The following is a 16,879-nucleotide window of genomic DNA, read 5'->3' on the forward strand; positions in this document are numbered from 1 at the left end:
TTTGGGTAAAAACGGGACGGCCAACAGTTTACCGTAATTTAATTGAAATTATGTACATAAGATTGTATATTATTATTAAATTATCTAAATTTAGATAATCTATATAATGAAATAAAAATTTTTAATTAATAAATTGTATAAAAAACAAAGATAAAGCGATTTAGATTTTTATCTATAAAAAAGGTTTAAAATTGGTTTAGCAGAGCCTGGAGGAATAAAAATCGTTCTCTCCGTGATGAAATAACATAAACTAAAATAACCGTCATAATTCTTATAATCTACATACCTCTCATTTTAAAAAGATTAAATTATTATCAAACCAAAGAAAACTAAATTAAAAATTTAATTATCGACCAAAAAAATATTAAATTATCAAACCGAAAAGAAAGAAGCAAATAGATATGTGAACTATTGTCATCAGTTCAACTAATTTTCATGCATAAAAAATAAATATCCATATATAATTTATAAGTGAGCAGGATGTATGATAGAAAGTGTATAGGTGACGACCAGTTAGATTCCAGAAAAAGGTAAGATACAAAATACATCATCCTAGCCCTCAAATTAAGTTCAGAAAGCCGATATAAAAATAAAAAAAGAGCTTTTAATATTATAGAATGAAATTAAAATGTTCAAAATTTTAAGAAAATTCTAACTTAAAAATAGTGAAAAACTGACAAAACAGTTGTGTAGGACTTTCCCGTCACACAGCTAAAGCCTCGTTCCGGGAAAGTCCTACAACTGTGGGTTGTTTCGTGTTTCGGATGCACGGCTTACACACACAACTTAATTTAAATTATTTATAATTTTATTTAAATATAATATATCTTCGTTTATTGAATTCAATGATTCTAACTAAAGAGCGCGCGCATATCGTATTTAATTCACGCGGGTGTGGCGGTACTAGCGGCGACGGTCGGTCCTACTAAGCTAACATAATTTCACAACTTTCATACAACAAATTTCGTTTGTACGGTCGGCAGATTCATGTAGCCGCGAGGCTTAACGCATCAGGTACAGAGTCAACCGGATGATCGAGTTCGACATCCGGCTAGACCGTGTTATTTTTTTTCACACTTTATTCATTTATTTAATTCTACCGCACACCTGTGACGTCACAATGTAGCAGACGACTACAATGGAAGTTTTTGAAACGGGGGTGCGATTTTTCAAGACTTTTTTGACTTTTTTGGCAAATATTGTTATTTTTTAATTATTAACAAATGTGCCTAAGAAAATATGACGTTAATTAGGATAAGTCTCGAGATACTGAGGGTGACCTTGCTCTACAACCTCACCCCGTTGACCTTTAAGTTGAAAATTTAATGGCATCAATGCCCCGTACATAGAAGTAATCGGTCCAATTTTTATTAAAAATCGGTCCAGCACTTCTGGAGATGTAAGGTTATTTAGAGGCCAACACTGAACACACATACAAACATTAACATCTGGAAAATTTCTATCCGATTTTTTGAGTTCCTTAGGTCAAAATGTCAAGATCCGGTAAAAACTGCATATGCACAATTGGACCGATTACTGTACTTTCCCTTCTGCAGTTATAGCACTATCTAAACGAGAAAGTAAAAGTGTAATTTATAATCGTACAACAATTATATCAGCAGTGTAAGAGTAAAAGAAATAAAAAAGACGTTTTTTTATAAATAAAAAAATAAATAATAAAAACAATCAAAAAGGAATGAGACAAGCGTTTAGTATGTCTCCACGTATATAAGAAGTGATCAAGGAACTGAATATATATTTGAAATTAAAATGTCTAAGGAGAAATAACAAAGTTGTTAAGATTCGGTGATGAGATTTAAAAAAAAAAAAAAATACTTTATAACAAGAATTTATTATATTGCTAAGAGAAAATTTGTCTGAATATAAATAAAAGTAAAACAAAGTGATAATGAAATTTGATAGAAATTAGGGTAATGAGGAATTAAATATTGATATACTAAAATTTAATATGCAAAAAGAACAGGATTTAGCTATTAAATTACAAAGGATGGACAAAACAATGCAAACACTAAAAATAGATTGGCTCAAGGTAGAAAAGCTTTCATGCAAATGAAGTCTTCTATCAAATATACATCTAAGGATTAGAAATAAACTCTTGTAAATATTTTTATGGAATGTAGCGCTTTATCTTAGTTACAGACTACAGGAAATACAGAAAAATAATAGCGGTGTTCGTAAAGTCCTGCTACGGAAGGATGCTAGAAATTAGGCGATTCGATGAAATTTGAAACGAAAAGTTTTTAAAACTAGTAGGAGAGGAGAGAAAATTGTGGCAGAATGTAATAATAAATAATGTAATAAATGTCGAGGTTAAAAGATTTTACAGCACAGAATGGAAAGGAATTGAGAATATCATCAAACCATCATCGACTAACTGATGACTAAAAGAAAACTTCTATCTTTCAGCTCCCGCTGTAAAGTTTAAGACTTTTTTTTTTTAATTTTGTGCATTAGTTTTAGTTTAAGAGAAAATTAAGAATTTTTCTTACAACTCTGTATAAATGTTTCTAATCACAAACAAATTAAATCGGGCATTAAAATAAAATATAAAAACTATTCTTAAAATAAACAAAAAGATAAAAACCAACCAAATTTAAATCACCATACATATACCTCCTCCCAATCTAAGTACTGGATGATATATAAGTACTGAAACAGCTTTATATTCCATATCTGAGAGGTATTTGAAGACAGAAAGAAACGGGGTTTTATATAGTTAAACAAAAATCTCCATCATAGTGGGTTTTTATTTTTTTCCGCTACCTTGGATACGCCATATTGAATCACTTAATTTCATAATCAACTAAATAGAAATCATGTGTCTTATGTCCTTCCTATTAAAAAAAATTAATTTTGATTCAATATGGCGGACAAATATTAAAAACCCGCCATTATGCAGATATTTTTTTTTGACTAAGTAGAACCTCCTTTCTTTCTGCCTCCAAAAACCTCTCAGATATGCAGTATAAAGCTGTTTCCATACTTAAATATCACCCGGTATATAAAAAAACACAACCGCTAATTACAAATACGAAACTTCTTTACGTAGTTTCATATTCCCATATATACTTACCTAAATATTATTCAATTTATTTCCTTTGTTCATATAATTTGTTATTATGTAATAAAACCAATTTCTCTTTTAAACCTTTGGAAGGAAATTTGATTTTTTCCTCATTTTAATTTAAGACTATAATACAATAAAACCGATTATTAGGTAGATTTCATAAGAAACCTATTGTAATGTGTTCCATGATTCGACTTCCGGAAAATTTCGACATATCTTCGCGTTTCAGATCCCCCAGACCCCAAAACTACCGTCAGCTCAAAGGTTTATATATATAATTCATACATGTCTATAATGGTTAATATATATATATATATATATATATATATATATATATATATGATATATGTATATAATGGTTAATATATATATATCTCAGTTTATCGTGAAGACGATAACTGCCGTTAATTTCGCGCCAATCACTTTCAAATTGTTCCTTAAAAATAACTCGTCCAAAAATCTCCATCTAGTTTTTTAACGGCCAAAATCGTACCATGGGGTGGTTTTGGGGAGGGCCTTTTCGAAAAAAAACAAAATATCGCTATAAATTTCTTATTAAGTAAAATATGTAATTCGTTTAAAGTTCTTACTATTCTTTTGATAAGGGCCTAAAACTTATGTAAGTAAAGTTTTTTTGATATCACCAACCATTGGCTTAGGGGGTTGAAAAATGGGATTTCGAAGAAAAAAAAGAATCATACCTCCCTTAATAGGCACAGTATCGAATCGGTTTAAAGTGGTCGTTAGTTCTATAAACATACCTAAAACAATTTTTGATATGACTAACCCTTATGGTAATAGATGACCAAAATGTTGCTGGAATTGTAACAAAATGAGGCTTGTCGTATGCTAAATATGTGAAATTTTTTTTCACATGCAACCATTGTCATATTGAGTAAATTTGAAGTTTTTCTTAACTTTAAGGTGGAAATATTTTTTATTCCTTAATTAGCACCAGTGTAATCTACCTCCGCCTTTCGGCGTGCCGAAAGGGATTTTTTTATTAATTTTTAATATTATCTGTTTGGTTAAAATTACGTCAAAAAGTTTATTTCTGTTGTAGTTAAAACAGCGTTTGGTTAGTGTTAAAACAGAATGTAACGTTACTGAACATCATTAACGTTTCGGCTTTTAATTTTTTTGTAAACATTAAAAGTTGTTTTAAATATGCAAATAGCAAATTTTATTATTATAGTATGAGTTAAATAACTAAACGCGCATTTTAAAAAGAGTTATTTCTAAAGAGTGCCATTACTTTGACTTGTTAACGAACGCTTTTTTTTTTTTTTTTTTTTTTTTTAATAGAGTTGCGTTGATGAAACAAATTATACTGTTCATTAACAGTCAAAAAAGCTCGAAAAATCTAGATTTTTCATAACTACATTATATCTTTAATTATTTTTAACAGGTCTGTGACCTTAATATAATGTTAACGAATCCTTAATTTATTTTAAAACTGAAATGAATTTTTTTTTAATATTTTATATTTAATTATAGATAAGAAATTATTTTCCTTCAATAATTTAATTTAAAGATTTTCTGAATGATCCCGTCAACTTAGTAAAATATATGCTCCACCTTAAATATCGTTTTTTCATATTGATTTCATTAACTTTATTCAGAAGTCAATTTGATAGAAAAAATACTTATTAGATATTATTTGCTTTTAACGAATTACCAAAGAATTTGTAGAAATCGCTACTGCGCCCGGTCAGATTTTCTAAGATGTCTCGGGAAGGTGGACGAACTTTTCTCCTAAACATAATTCTGCAATGTTTATATAAATATCTATGTAATTATGACTGTATGTTTAAGATTTTTTCGTCCTCTTTACGAAAGCAATTTTGACGAAACTAGAGAGATGATATAAACCTGTTAGAAATAAGAGTTTAATTGGTTTTCAAGGAAATCGGTTTACAGGTACCAGAGTTAGAGCCAAAAATCGTGGCATTTAGATACATTTTCTTTTTTTTCTATCTACTGGAGAAACGTTTTGACCGATTTTGATGAAATACGGCAGGATGAAGTAAACCCTACAAAAATAGAACTCTAAAGATTTTCAAGCAAATCGGTTCACAGAAACCGGAGTTAGAGATAAAAAAGGGGTTGTGAATACGTTTTCAAGGGCATACGTTAACATGCTATAATTTGAAGTGTAACATGTTAGAAAGCTAAAATTAGATTTTTGCGAGTACCACCAATTGCAAGCTGGTTTCTCAATGGTCCCAATACATCAAATTTACCTCAAATCGCTTCGTTTAACTTTTGCTAATGAATCACCATCAGAAAAGACTAGTTATAATTGGTTTGCAGAATTTCGTCGTGGTCATGAAATCAACAATGATTGATTTCGTGAAAGTCGACCAAAATCGGTTGCTGTTCCAAAAAACATCGATTCTCTGCGTAACATGATTAAAGAGGATCGACATGTGACTTACCGTGAGATAGAGCCATTCTTAGGCATATCGAAGACTACAGTTCATTCGATTTTTCATGAAAATTTAGCTGTGAAAAAGATCTGTTCCCGATGGATTTCACATAACTTGACTGAAGCTCAAAAACAGACTAGTGTGTCAATTAATGCAAGGAAATCATCGTAGCAGAAGATGAAACTTTAATATATTTATACGAGCCGAAAACTAAGCAACAATCAACTGTTTGGGTGTTCTAAGATGAGCCAAATCCAACAAAAGTGGTTCGTTCGCGAAACACTTCCAAGAAAATGATCTCTTGTTTCTTCGGTTATACTGGACATGTAACAACCATTGCTTTAGAGGATCGAAGAGTAGTTAATGCTGAATGGTGTACAACTATTTGTTGGCCAGAAGTCATCAATAGAATCAGGAAAAACAACCGAAAACATCACATCATTCTTCATCATGACAATGTCAGCTCTCACACAGCACGTCAAACAATTGATTATTTGGCGGAGAAAAACATTGAATTAATGTCTCATTGCCCGCATTTACCTGATTTATCGTCTAAAAACCTCTTTTTTCCCAAATGTCAAACAAAACAGCGATTTTTATCACCTCAAGAAGCTGCTGAATCACTACAAAACCATGTTTTTGAGGTATGAACTTCAGAGTTGAAAAAATGTTTCGTGAATTAGTTTGAACGCATGTAAAAAAATATAAATCTTAAAGGCGAATATTTTGAGAAACAATAAAACGATTTGTACAAAAAAAAAAATTTTTTCCTTCATTGTTTTTGTAAAAACTTAAAAGATGGCCCTTTTAAGTTATATCAAATACAAAAATATCGAAAGCGATATTATTTTCAAAAATCATTACAACAGTGAAATATCCTTTCTTTCTTAACTAAAACTTGAAATCCGCCCTTCTGACGCACTTACTGCGACTGAGTTTTTTTAATAATATTTTTCTCATCACTTATCCTGAACGTTTATTAATAAATAAATTTATTTTACGATTTTTAATTTTTTTCCTTCGCTCAATAATAACTTACAAATAGAATGAAAATGTTTCTTGCAGAAACAACTACGAACATAAATATCTTTAAATTAATTTTATTTAATCTAAACACTAGTTTATCGGTTTTATACTTAAAAAATGATAAATTAGATGCTTTTTTACAAATTATTTTGAATTGCGTAAATAATATTAAAAAAAAGAAGTGTTTCGTAATACTTTTTTTTAATATATTAAATTACATTAAATTTAATATGATGGTAAACGTAAATATTATGCAACGTAGAATTTAAATTGAAATACCTTTATTATTATACTTTTTATTAAATATTTTTTCACTTCGCTAACTCGTTTATTTTATAAACATGTACGCTGAATCTGTTGTTGGTTGTTAGAAGAATACGACTTGTAAAAAATAAAGAAAAGAGTTGACAACTAGGATGTCTTAAAAATACTAGTGAAAAAGACAGAAAGGGGTTGGTCGGTCGGTTAGTTGCAAGCACCAGAATTCAGATGTGTTTCGTGTTACCCGCTACGAAACGTAGCATGAGGTTGTAACCCATGCCGTGTTGCTGTCATGAAAAGAAAGATTTATTTCGTTTCTAGATTCCAGTAACTCCCTTTTTCTCATCCGCCTTTTTAATTTTTTAATGAATAATATACTCTGTCCTTTCTTCTTTCTTGCGTTTTTTTTTTTTTTTTAGTTTTTCATTTTCTCTTTTGTTCTACCTTTTTCAGTATTTATATGAAATTTATATTTATATTTATATTTAATAAATAAATTATTCACTTGTGTGGATGGTGAATCTTTTTGAAACGTGTACAGTTTGGAAATTATCTCCTGTTGAACAATACATGCGTTGGGAAGTTTCCAGATCATTATCGAATTTATTTATAAGTAAATTTTACAAAATATTATATCAAAATTCACGAACATTTTGTCAGATGATCTAGTTCCTTAAATTTCCCATACCGTTTCAAAAACTCGGCAATCCACTTTAATGTTGACATTCTCGATCAAAAATCATAATGTGTGCGAGCGTTTTATTTTTACACGACTGCTCAAAAAGGAATGTAATGTAATTAGGATATATGTATGTATATTTTTTTTACCGTAGCAATTCAACGGCTGAACCGATTTAGATGTATGACCCCGCGTTGGAATCCTTACGATACCGGGAGTGTTACAGCCTATATATATAGGCTAGTGATTCAAAAGGAAAGGTAAATAATCTGAAAACTAATTCTACAGCTTGAAATAAGGAAAACGTGAATACAAGTATGTCCGAAAACGCTTTGTTATCCAGTTACGGCTAGCGAAAAATTTATGCGTATTTCAGTTCCCCGCTGAAATTTCACTATATTAGGGGTAAACTTGATGGTTTCTTATGTTTTTTGACCTGTAAAATCGAATAAAACATGTCCCAGTACTGAATTTTTCGTAGTTTTTATGATATCCAAAGTAAATTGGTAATGAAAAACGTTTTTTTTTTTAAATTTGAAATACCATAACTTTGTTGTATGACTAATAAATACGTAAATTTTATTATCAAAATATGTAGAAAATTTTATTCTGAGAATATTGATTTAATAAAGTCTATGATAAACAAAAGAAAAAAATCAACTTTTATTAATAACAAACTTAACAAAACATTTTTATGAATTTGTAAAAATTAAAAACAGCTGTTTTTAGTCAATATATTTAGACCTTTGAAAAATTAAAGTATTTTTAATTCAGTATGTAATAATTAATTCAGTTTTAGGAGTGTAATATATTTGGGGTGTATGTATGTTTTTTCCATCGTAGCAGCTCGGTGGCTGAACCGATTTAGATGCAAATGTACTATGTAAGTTGTGAAATTACTTTAGTTTTGTTAGTAGTGACCGTCGCCGCTAGTACCGCCACACCCACGCGAAATAAATATGATATGCACGCGCGCGCTATAGTAAGATTCATTAAATTAAATAAACGAAAAAATATTATATTTAGATAAAAGCGTGACGGGAAATTTATTTAGCCGCGTGACGGGAATGTCCTATAACTGTGTTGTCAGCTTTTCTAATCGTTTCGTTGAATATCCGTGATCTGAATTTTAATTAATGTAAAAAAATGATATCAAATTTTAAGCATTTGATTTCAATAAAACCTAATTTATCTTTAAGCATTAATTTATTCATAAAAATAACTAATTAATTTAATTAAAATTATATTCCATAATATCTCTTAAATGACTAGTTATTAGGATTAGATAGGGTAAAAATGATGCTGAGTAAAATATTCTGGTAGCATCCACAACTAAACTCGGTTGTGAATTATTAAAAGATTTATGTTATTATAAATGTAGATAAACATAATATAGAACGTATGAAAAACACGTTAGCAAGCAAAACGTGTATATCTACCCTATAATATAATATAGGAAGGGAAATTAAAGCAGAATATTTATTTTGTATACAGTCCAGAGAGAAGTTCACTGTTCAGTTTTAATGAATTGATTAAAAAAAAGGTGGAACCACAGTTTCATCCCGACAGTCATTATATCTGCTACCCTTGAGATTAATCGGGGTTACATTATGACCAGCCGTAAGTCAAATATTTTATACATAGTATCCTTAATTTGTTTTATTTATTTATTTTTTTTTTTTATTATTATAAAAGAAAATTTTTTTCTACGTATTAAAGTATTTTCATTTTTCCTGATTCTCTTTTTTAAATATTTATTTTTAACTATAACATTTGTATTAAGATTTGTGCATTTAGTTTTTAAAATATTAAACAGAATAGGATTTATTACTCTCAAACTGTTTTAATTTTTTTTTATGGGATTAAATAATAAAATTTTTAATCGTATTACCTTTAGTCCCGTAAAAATAATCCTGTAATAATTGTATATCTCTTTAATTGCATAAAATTGTTCGTATATTTTGATTTAAGAAGAAAAAATAAAATTTTAAATTTACAAAATTTTAACAACATACGTAAATGAAATGTATAAAATTTCTTTATGATATCTATATGCTCTTGAGAAAGTATTTGATAACGTAGTATGGAATAAAATATAATAAATTTTAAGGAAATTTGAATTTAAATGTAGAGAAAAAGAAATTATTTAAAATTTATATGCGAATCATATGGCGTTTGTAAGAAGAGTAGAAGATAAAAAAAAAGCAAACCTCTGATTCGAAAAGTAATGAGGCAAGGATTTTTCTATCACCGTTGCTTTTCAACTCGTTTACAGAAGTAATATTGGAATTGAAAGAAATGTTAGAATCTGTGGAGAAAACTTGATTTATAAAAATACTGAATGACAGAGATTTATTTTTTTTTTTTGATGAAATTCAATTTAAAAAGAATAAATAACATCAAAACAAAGATAATAAAATGTAAAAGAAAGGTGGTTAATAAATAATTACGTATATTAAATTAAGGAAAGTCAATACAATAAATTCCTTTTGTTTAGTTAGATATTACAGTAACACAGGACGAAGTAATGCAAAAAGAAGTCTGATGGTAACAAATCTAGGTTTAAAAGTTAGAAAGAAATTCTTGAAAATATTTGTATGAAAGTGTAGATAGAGATTTTACAGGGTGGCGCACAAATAAGTTGACACATTTGAATTTTTGATTACATATTTATTTTTAAATTTAATGCGATTAAAACTTTACATATCAAATACAGTATTTTTGGAAAGTTCTTATACTGCATGACATGTTCAGTATGGCCGCCGTTACGCCTAACAACTTCTTTAAGGCGAGTTTGTACTTTTTTGATGACTCTGAGACAAAAGTCCTCCTGAATTTCTTCACATAACTGAACTATCCGCGCACGCATGTCCGTAAGATTTATACGTCTTAACGAGAAAAGTTTCTCTCTTAAATATTCCCATAAAAAAAGTCACGATTTAAATTGGGGCACAAAGATGGACAAAAAAAATCTTCATTGTGGCAGCGATTTCAAATTGTGCGATTAACAAAAACTGAATTTAAAAACTCCAACACAATATTAGCGGTGTGAGGAGGATGTACCATCTTGCATAAATCATTAAATATCTACAGGCAACTCAGTCGCAAGCAGTTTGGGTAGAAAGTCATTTCCTAACATAAAAAATAGCTTTGAGAATTAAGTGTGTCGTCGAAAATGATCAATCCGTGACTGGATAAATCTGTCCGAACGACTACTTTAGGGCCTTCTTGTTTTTCATGCACGATTTGTGGTGCCTCTGTCGTCCAAAAGCGGACATTTTGTTTGTTAACAGTTCCCTAAACCTGAAAATAGGTTTGGTCTGATAACCGATTGTCATTACAACAGAACATCATCTTTCCCTTCCAACCACTTTGCAAACTCCAATCTTTTTTTTACTTTCTTTTCAGGTTGTGTCAACATATTCAGGACATCCCAACACCCTGTAGGAGAAGACACCCACCTTGTGACGATTCTGGTCGCCACCGCCCCCCCTCCCCGTTCCAAGCCCTCTAAGCCCTGATGGGCTTTAATGGAGGTTGTCTTTTTTCTTTTGACCCTCTAACTGATTACATCTCAAAGTCATCAGTCAGGCCTCAGTTGGGATGCTACCGATGTAAATGCCTCGGTAGACTTAATGTGCGAATTTCGCGATTAATAGACTAATCCCGAAAAATTTCGGTTTTCAGATTTACGATTTTTTTCCTTTTCTGAAACGTGAAATTTTTCGCTGTCACCGTAATTTCTTTACTTCGTACAAAGAAGTAAAAAAATTAATTTGATAATAAAATTAAACTACTATTTACTTAACAAAGTTATGATGGTTTGAGGAATATTGAATTTTGATATCAATATTGACTTCTTCAAAAACTACATTATGTTTTATTAAATTTAAGGATGATTTCCACCTCATATACTGAAATAAAAAAATTGATTTTCCAATTATAATATGAAATCTTGTACCTTCCAATCTTTGTAAAAATACAGAATACAGATCTAATGCATAACAATATCATTGAAGCTATAATTCTTCCTGGGAAGCTAATCGATTTTATGCGGTAAGTTTGAATAGCGATAACTGTAAGAGCTCACATATAATTATTAAAAAACAATTTCCAATATTTGAAGTTCTATACTCATACAGAACGGTCAATACCGCAACGGGAGATGCTAGTAATAAATATTTTGTTTATCTTACAGAAACAAACTTTTTTCGTTTTACGCCCCCTGCCACTTTTTATCCAATTACTTATACGTCATTTTAAACATTCTCCATATTAAAGATATAAACACTTCTTATAAATACAATGCAACTCAACCCAACTTATGCTCGCTTCGCTCGCCAACGCTTTGATTTTTAAATGGATAACCATTTAAAAATAAAAACGCACTTCTTTTCTTTTTTTTTTTTGTTTGGGGCGAAAAAAACGCCTGAGCGTTATCATCGCCCGGAATTTTTATTAGTAAAACGGTAAAATAACTCAAAAATAATAAAACTTTTAAGGTGTAAAATTAATATTATTCATATAATAAAAATTTATTAAAACAAAAGTCAAAAAGGTGAAATAAAACTCAAAACTAATATCGCAGACGAAGTCTTTTAAATATAAAAGTTAAAATAATACGATAAGTAAACTATATAAAACTTACCTAATTCCTATAGGTTGTGCAAAAGGCTCCCTTCTCGGATAATAAAATTAAAGACATAGAACCAAAAAAATCAAAATTGAAAGTAAAGGTTAAAAATTATGAAAAACTCTTTTAGCATAAAAATAGAAATGTTAATAAATTTTTTGCAATAACCTGGTACTACGCAAAAACAGAAAAATCCGGTCCAAAATGTCGCTATTATTGTAGAAGATACACTATTGTATTATTGTACACACTTCTTTTCCTAAATGGATAACTATACAGGCACAACTAAATAAATTTTAATTACTATTTATTTATTTTAAAAATAGATTATCGTTTATAAAGTTTATTAAATATACATACCGTTATAAAATAATTCATTTTAAATAATAAAATTAAAAGAACATAATTTTTGTTTGGTTTACTTTTTTTATATGAAACACGTGATTTATAGCAGAATGTGTCAGTTGGTATGTTGCCAAAATTAGCTGGGACTTGAGATAAGGGGTGAATAGGTGGTTGTATAGAATTGTGTGCTTTCGTGTGTGTGCGTTTGTATTTCTACACACGTACTACTTAGTGTGTTTTTGTATATTTGTCTCTATAGTAACAATCAATGTGTTGTTGTATCTGTACGTATTTTATTCGACGGTAGTATGAAGCGATGTGGTGTGTATGTGTTACATCGATTGGAGGCGACAGTTTGATGGACGAGGGGTCCAGATGGTATGTTTCCCCCCTTTTAAAGCACATACATGGTATTACTCTTCTTCAGTCGAACCGACCGTGGATTTTGTTGTAGTAGTGGGGGAATATAAGGGACTGGGACGTTACAGAATGGACGAAATGGAACAAGCATTTCTACCACTTATTTCAGTTTAAAAGACGAGAGAACTACCCATACAATCTGAACCCTCAAATAAATCTCTTTCACAGACATCTGTGCACTCTATGAACGATGAGCAGAAAACCTCTTCTTATTCTTCTTTTTCTCTGTTTTTATTTTATTCTTTCTAGTTCCAGTGTGATTACATTATCAAAACTCTTGAACTTGTGTATGTATATTATTCTGCCTCTCCCCTTTCTTTATTTTTATCACTACCAATTTTTATCACAATTTATTATCTATGTGTAGTCTAACCCGAGTTTTGATTTTTCTATAACATATGGTTTCATTACAGAATGAGTTATATTAATTTGTTACTTTGCTCTGTCCTTCTCACTACTACTTATAAGTTATAAGTGTGTTACGTTAAAAAAATTGTATATACAATAGGCACTTGTCAGGGTTGCTTTCTCTGAGATTAATGATATTAATCGTACAGTTAATCTCTTTTGTAAACTGAGTGACGATCTCATTCTTTAAAACTGGATGACTCCTACATTTCAGCGGGCTTAGCGTAAATAAAATATACTTCTATTATAACAAAAATGTATGTAGCGTGAATAAACAACAATGTAAGTAGATCGCATAGCCTGCCACCGTGGCGCGAGTTGTATTGTTTCGGCCTTTCATCCGGAGACCATGGGTTCGGATCCCGCTCAAAATTGACATTTCATATCATCCCCTGAAATAATACCTAACGGTGGAAAAAAATAGATCGCATAAATAACAATTAATGACACTAGATGATGCATACTCTAGGCTAACAACGTTTTATTTGAACTGAACGAACGCAGTTTAAATCTTAGGTCGTTTCAACATAAAATATTTTAATTCTTATTTTTAAAAAAACACAAATTCACACAGGTGGGTTGTTGTATGTCATTAAATAATTCATGATTATGTTAAATGGTTATTAATATTAATATTCCTACAAGAATAATTTTTTTCTTTAATTTGATTAGCATTTTTAATCTCATGTTTATCAAAACTTTTGTGATTCATAGTTTGAGAACTACTGGTCTACTTACGACTGGTATGTATACCAGTCTGATGTGGACACCACATGAATTCCTTGTACGTCTATTGAATTACATAAACAATTTTTTTTTTTAATTGAAAAGTACATAATATTTTATTAAATTAATAACTCCTGATATTTTTTCATATTTAAAAAAAATGTATTTATTGTTATTGTTGAATTATTATTTATCGTAATTTTATTTTAAAAAAGTTAACAATTATTAAAAAAATCAATGTATTTAAATTTAAAAAAGTCTGATTAAACCGATGTGCCTTCCCCTTGTAAGATCCAATTATTTCATTAAATAAACATTTATTTGGCTATAACTCTGGAACCAATGAAAATAAGTAACACTTATGATACATCGCTGAAAAGCTCTCAATGAAGGATCATTACTGCAGTTATCAAGAAGTCCAAAATCCAAATTTTTTGCATTTCGGGCTTTTTTGGACACTTTTGGTTCAGTCGATTGCAATCAAGAGGGGAAGTGCACAACTAGTTGTTAACAACAGTCCTAAATCCAAAATTTCAACATCCTACGCCTAATCATTTTTAAGTTATGTGAGAGATACGTATCTCACGTCAAAACTAGTCAAAATGGATTCAGGGATGGCCTAAATGGATATTTCTCTTGAAATCTGAAAACCAGAATTTTTCGCTATCACAATGCTTCCTTTACTTTGTACAAGGAAGTAGAATCATAATCAATCATAATTTTGGAAATATAGTATTTTTATTTCGTTTTTATTAAAATGATTTATCAAACTCTAAAACACTTTTAGTTTATTTACTTTTTTGAGTTGTTTATGAATATTTAGAAAGAAAATTTGCATATACAAACAAAGTATATCTATCACTGCTATGAAAAAAATATTTTATACTTGGATAGTTTAATTCCATTTTTTTTTAAAAAGGTTCATAAATATTTTTATTATTACTGGATCAAGGAACACTAGAGACGGATCTCAGTGCACTGAGTTCCCAAAATGTGGTTGCAATGATGCTCCAGGATCTGAGCAACTGGGAGAGTGTGGCTCGATTTGTCGGGATATTTTCAGGGTCAAGAAGGGCAACCTAGATAGTTCTGAATCAGGTCAAAACTAGGTAGTCTTAGGCAACTAGGTAGCCTTCTCAGGTTAGAATAGGACTTGGCTTGAAGTAATATGTAAAACGGGTTCTGGACCGAGTCCTGATAGAAAGCGGAGTGTTTTTGCCGGTAGTCTACTGATGGCTTTTTGATAAGACCATCAGTGGGAGCCTTACACTCCATGCATAAATTCATTTCCACCTCCTCCCTCCCAAAAAAAAAAATTATTATTTTATAAGAATCAATAAAATGTTATTTACACTGTTTACGTTAATTGTTAATGTATTTTTTTATTTGTTATGGAAATAAGTTACAAGTTAATGCTGGTAAATATAATAAATTCTTGCTGGGAAATATAAAACTTTTCATTTTTTATACAATTTTAACATTTTGTTATTACATTAATAAATGCTTATTATATTTAATAAATGTTACTTATGTCATAACCTTAATTGCTTCCTTTTTCTAAAATGAGAAACATGATTTTAACCCTTAATTTTTGCAATTCATTAAATATGATTGGTTTATTAAAAGAACTGATTCAACCCCCTTCCCATGATGAAAATTCATTAAAAAAAATAGAGTATAATTAATTTATACCTGTAGTAAATTTTAAATGGTGAATATAAAATGGGTCCTTACTAACCTGATTATGATTCCATCATAAAATCTAAAGTCTCTTACAGAGTAGGATCCTGAAAAATAGTTGGTATGAAGTAAGGTAAATACAATTGCCTAGTGCCACATTAAAAACATGATTCTTTTACGATCATTAAAGTTGTGCACAATTTCATGTGTGCTCTTGGTATAGTTAGCAGCAAATTATTTTAGCAGTTGATAAAATTAAAGCTTGATATTTGTATGTTTAAATGTACCTTTTTCTTTTCATAAAATATAGTTTTGATTTTTTTCTTTGAAAACAACTAACCATGTGTTTTATTACCTACGTGTGAAGACAGTCAGTCATAGTTATTACATGACTTTTACAAAGTCGTAAAAGTTTATGAAACTGGATGTTACTGTCTCTGTTTATACTCAGAAGTAATTTTCCACTACTAATCATTATGACACAAAGTTAATTATGAGTAGATATAACGTTTTAGTTTCTGAATTTATACCTTTCTTGTAGTCTAAACCATGTCATTTCTGTGTATGATGTTTAGAAACTGTACATGATTTATATCTTTTCATTCTAGTATAATGTAAAGTTATTTTAAAGAACATTCTCTCTTGTAAATTTTGTTTGTTTATCTTATTATCCACTCTAATAAAGATGGTAAATTCTAACTAAGAAATTATGATACTGAGATAAATACTGATGTAATTATAATGTAAAATGATTATAATTATAATTTCCTATGCAATCAGATATCATCAATATTTTTTTTGTTATCCTTATATAAGTTTTCAGGCTATAGTTTACTGTTTTATTTTCTACTCATTTAAACTGGAATAAGAAATTAAAAATATTGATTTTTTTTTTTTTTTATGATGATGTGGACCATATTTACACTAATGAACTTGTAATCTTTCTCTTTGACCCTACCTCTGCTAATTTTTGCTGGGATTCCAACTGAAGTAATTTGTAGCAGTAAAGTTATGATATATTTTTCCTATTGTTTTCTCAGCATATGTTGTTTTCTTGATATCATGAATTCTACATACTTGAATAGTGTATTATTGTAAACAGACACAAACTCAGCACTTATTTTTTATGCATGTTTTACTCAGCATTTTTTTTCAAAAGTTTTTTATGCAAATGGATTAGATTC

The 16,879-nt window shown here is 29.6% G+C and overlaps 1 protein-coding gene across 4 annotated transcripts in view; it reads left to right on the plus strand.

Annotated features, from left to right (window-relative positions):
* The window catches only part of LOC142328908 (uncharacterized), a 411,591-nt gene that overhangs the window by 370,331 nt on the left and 24,381 nt on the right, over positions 1 to 16,879 (plus strand). The window lies entirely within an intron of this gene.

Source organism: Lycorma delicatula, chromosome 8 (genome assembly GCF_047948215.1).
Source record: "Lycorma delicatula isolate Av1 chromosome 8, ASM4794821v1, whole genome shotgun sequence".
Classification (NCBI taxonomy): Eukaryota; Metazoa; Arthropoda; class Insecta; order Hemiptera; family Fulgoridae; genus Lycorma; species Lycorma delicatula.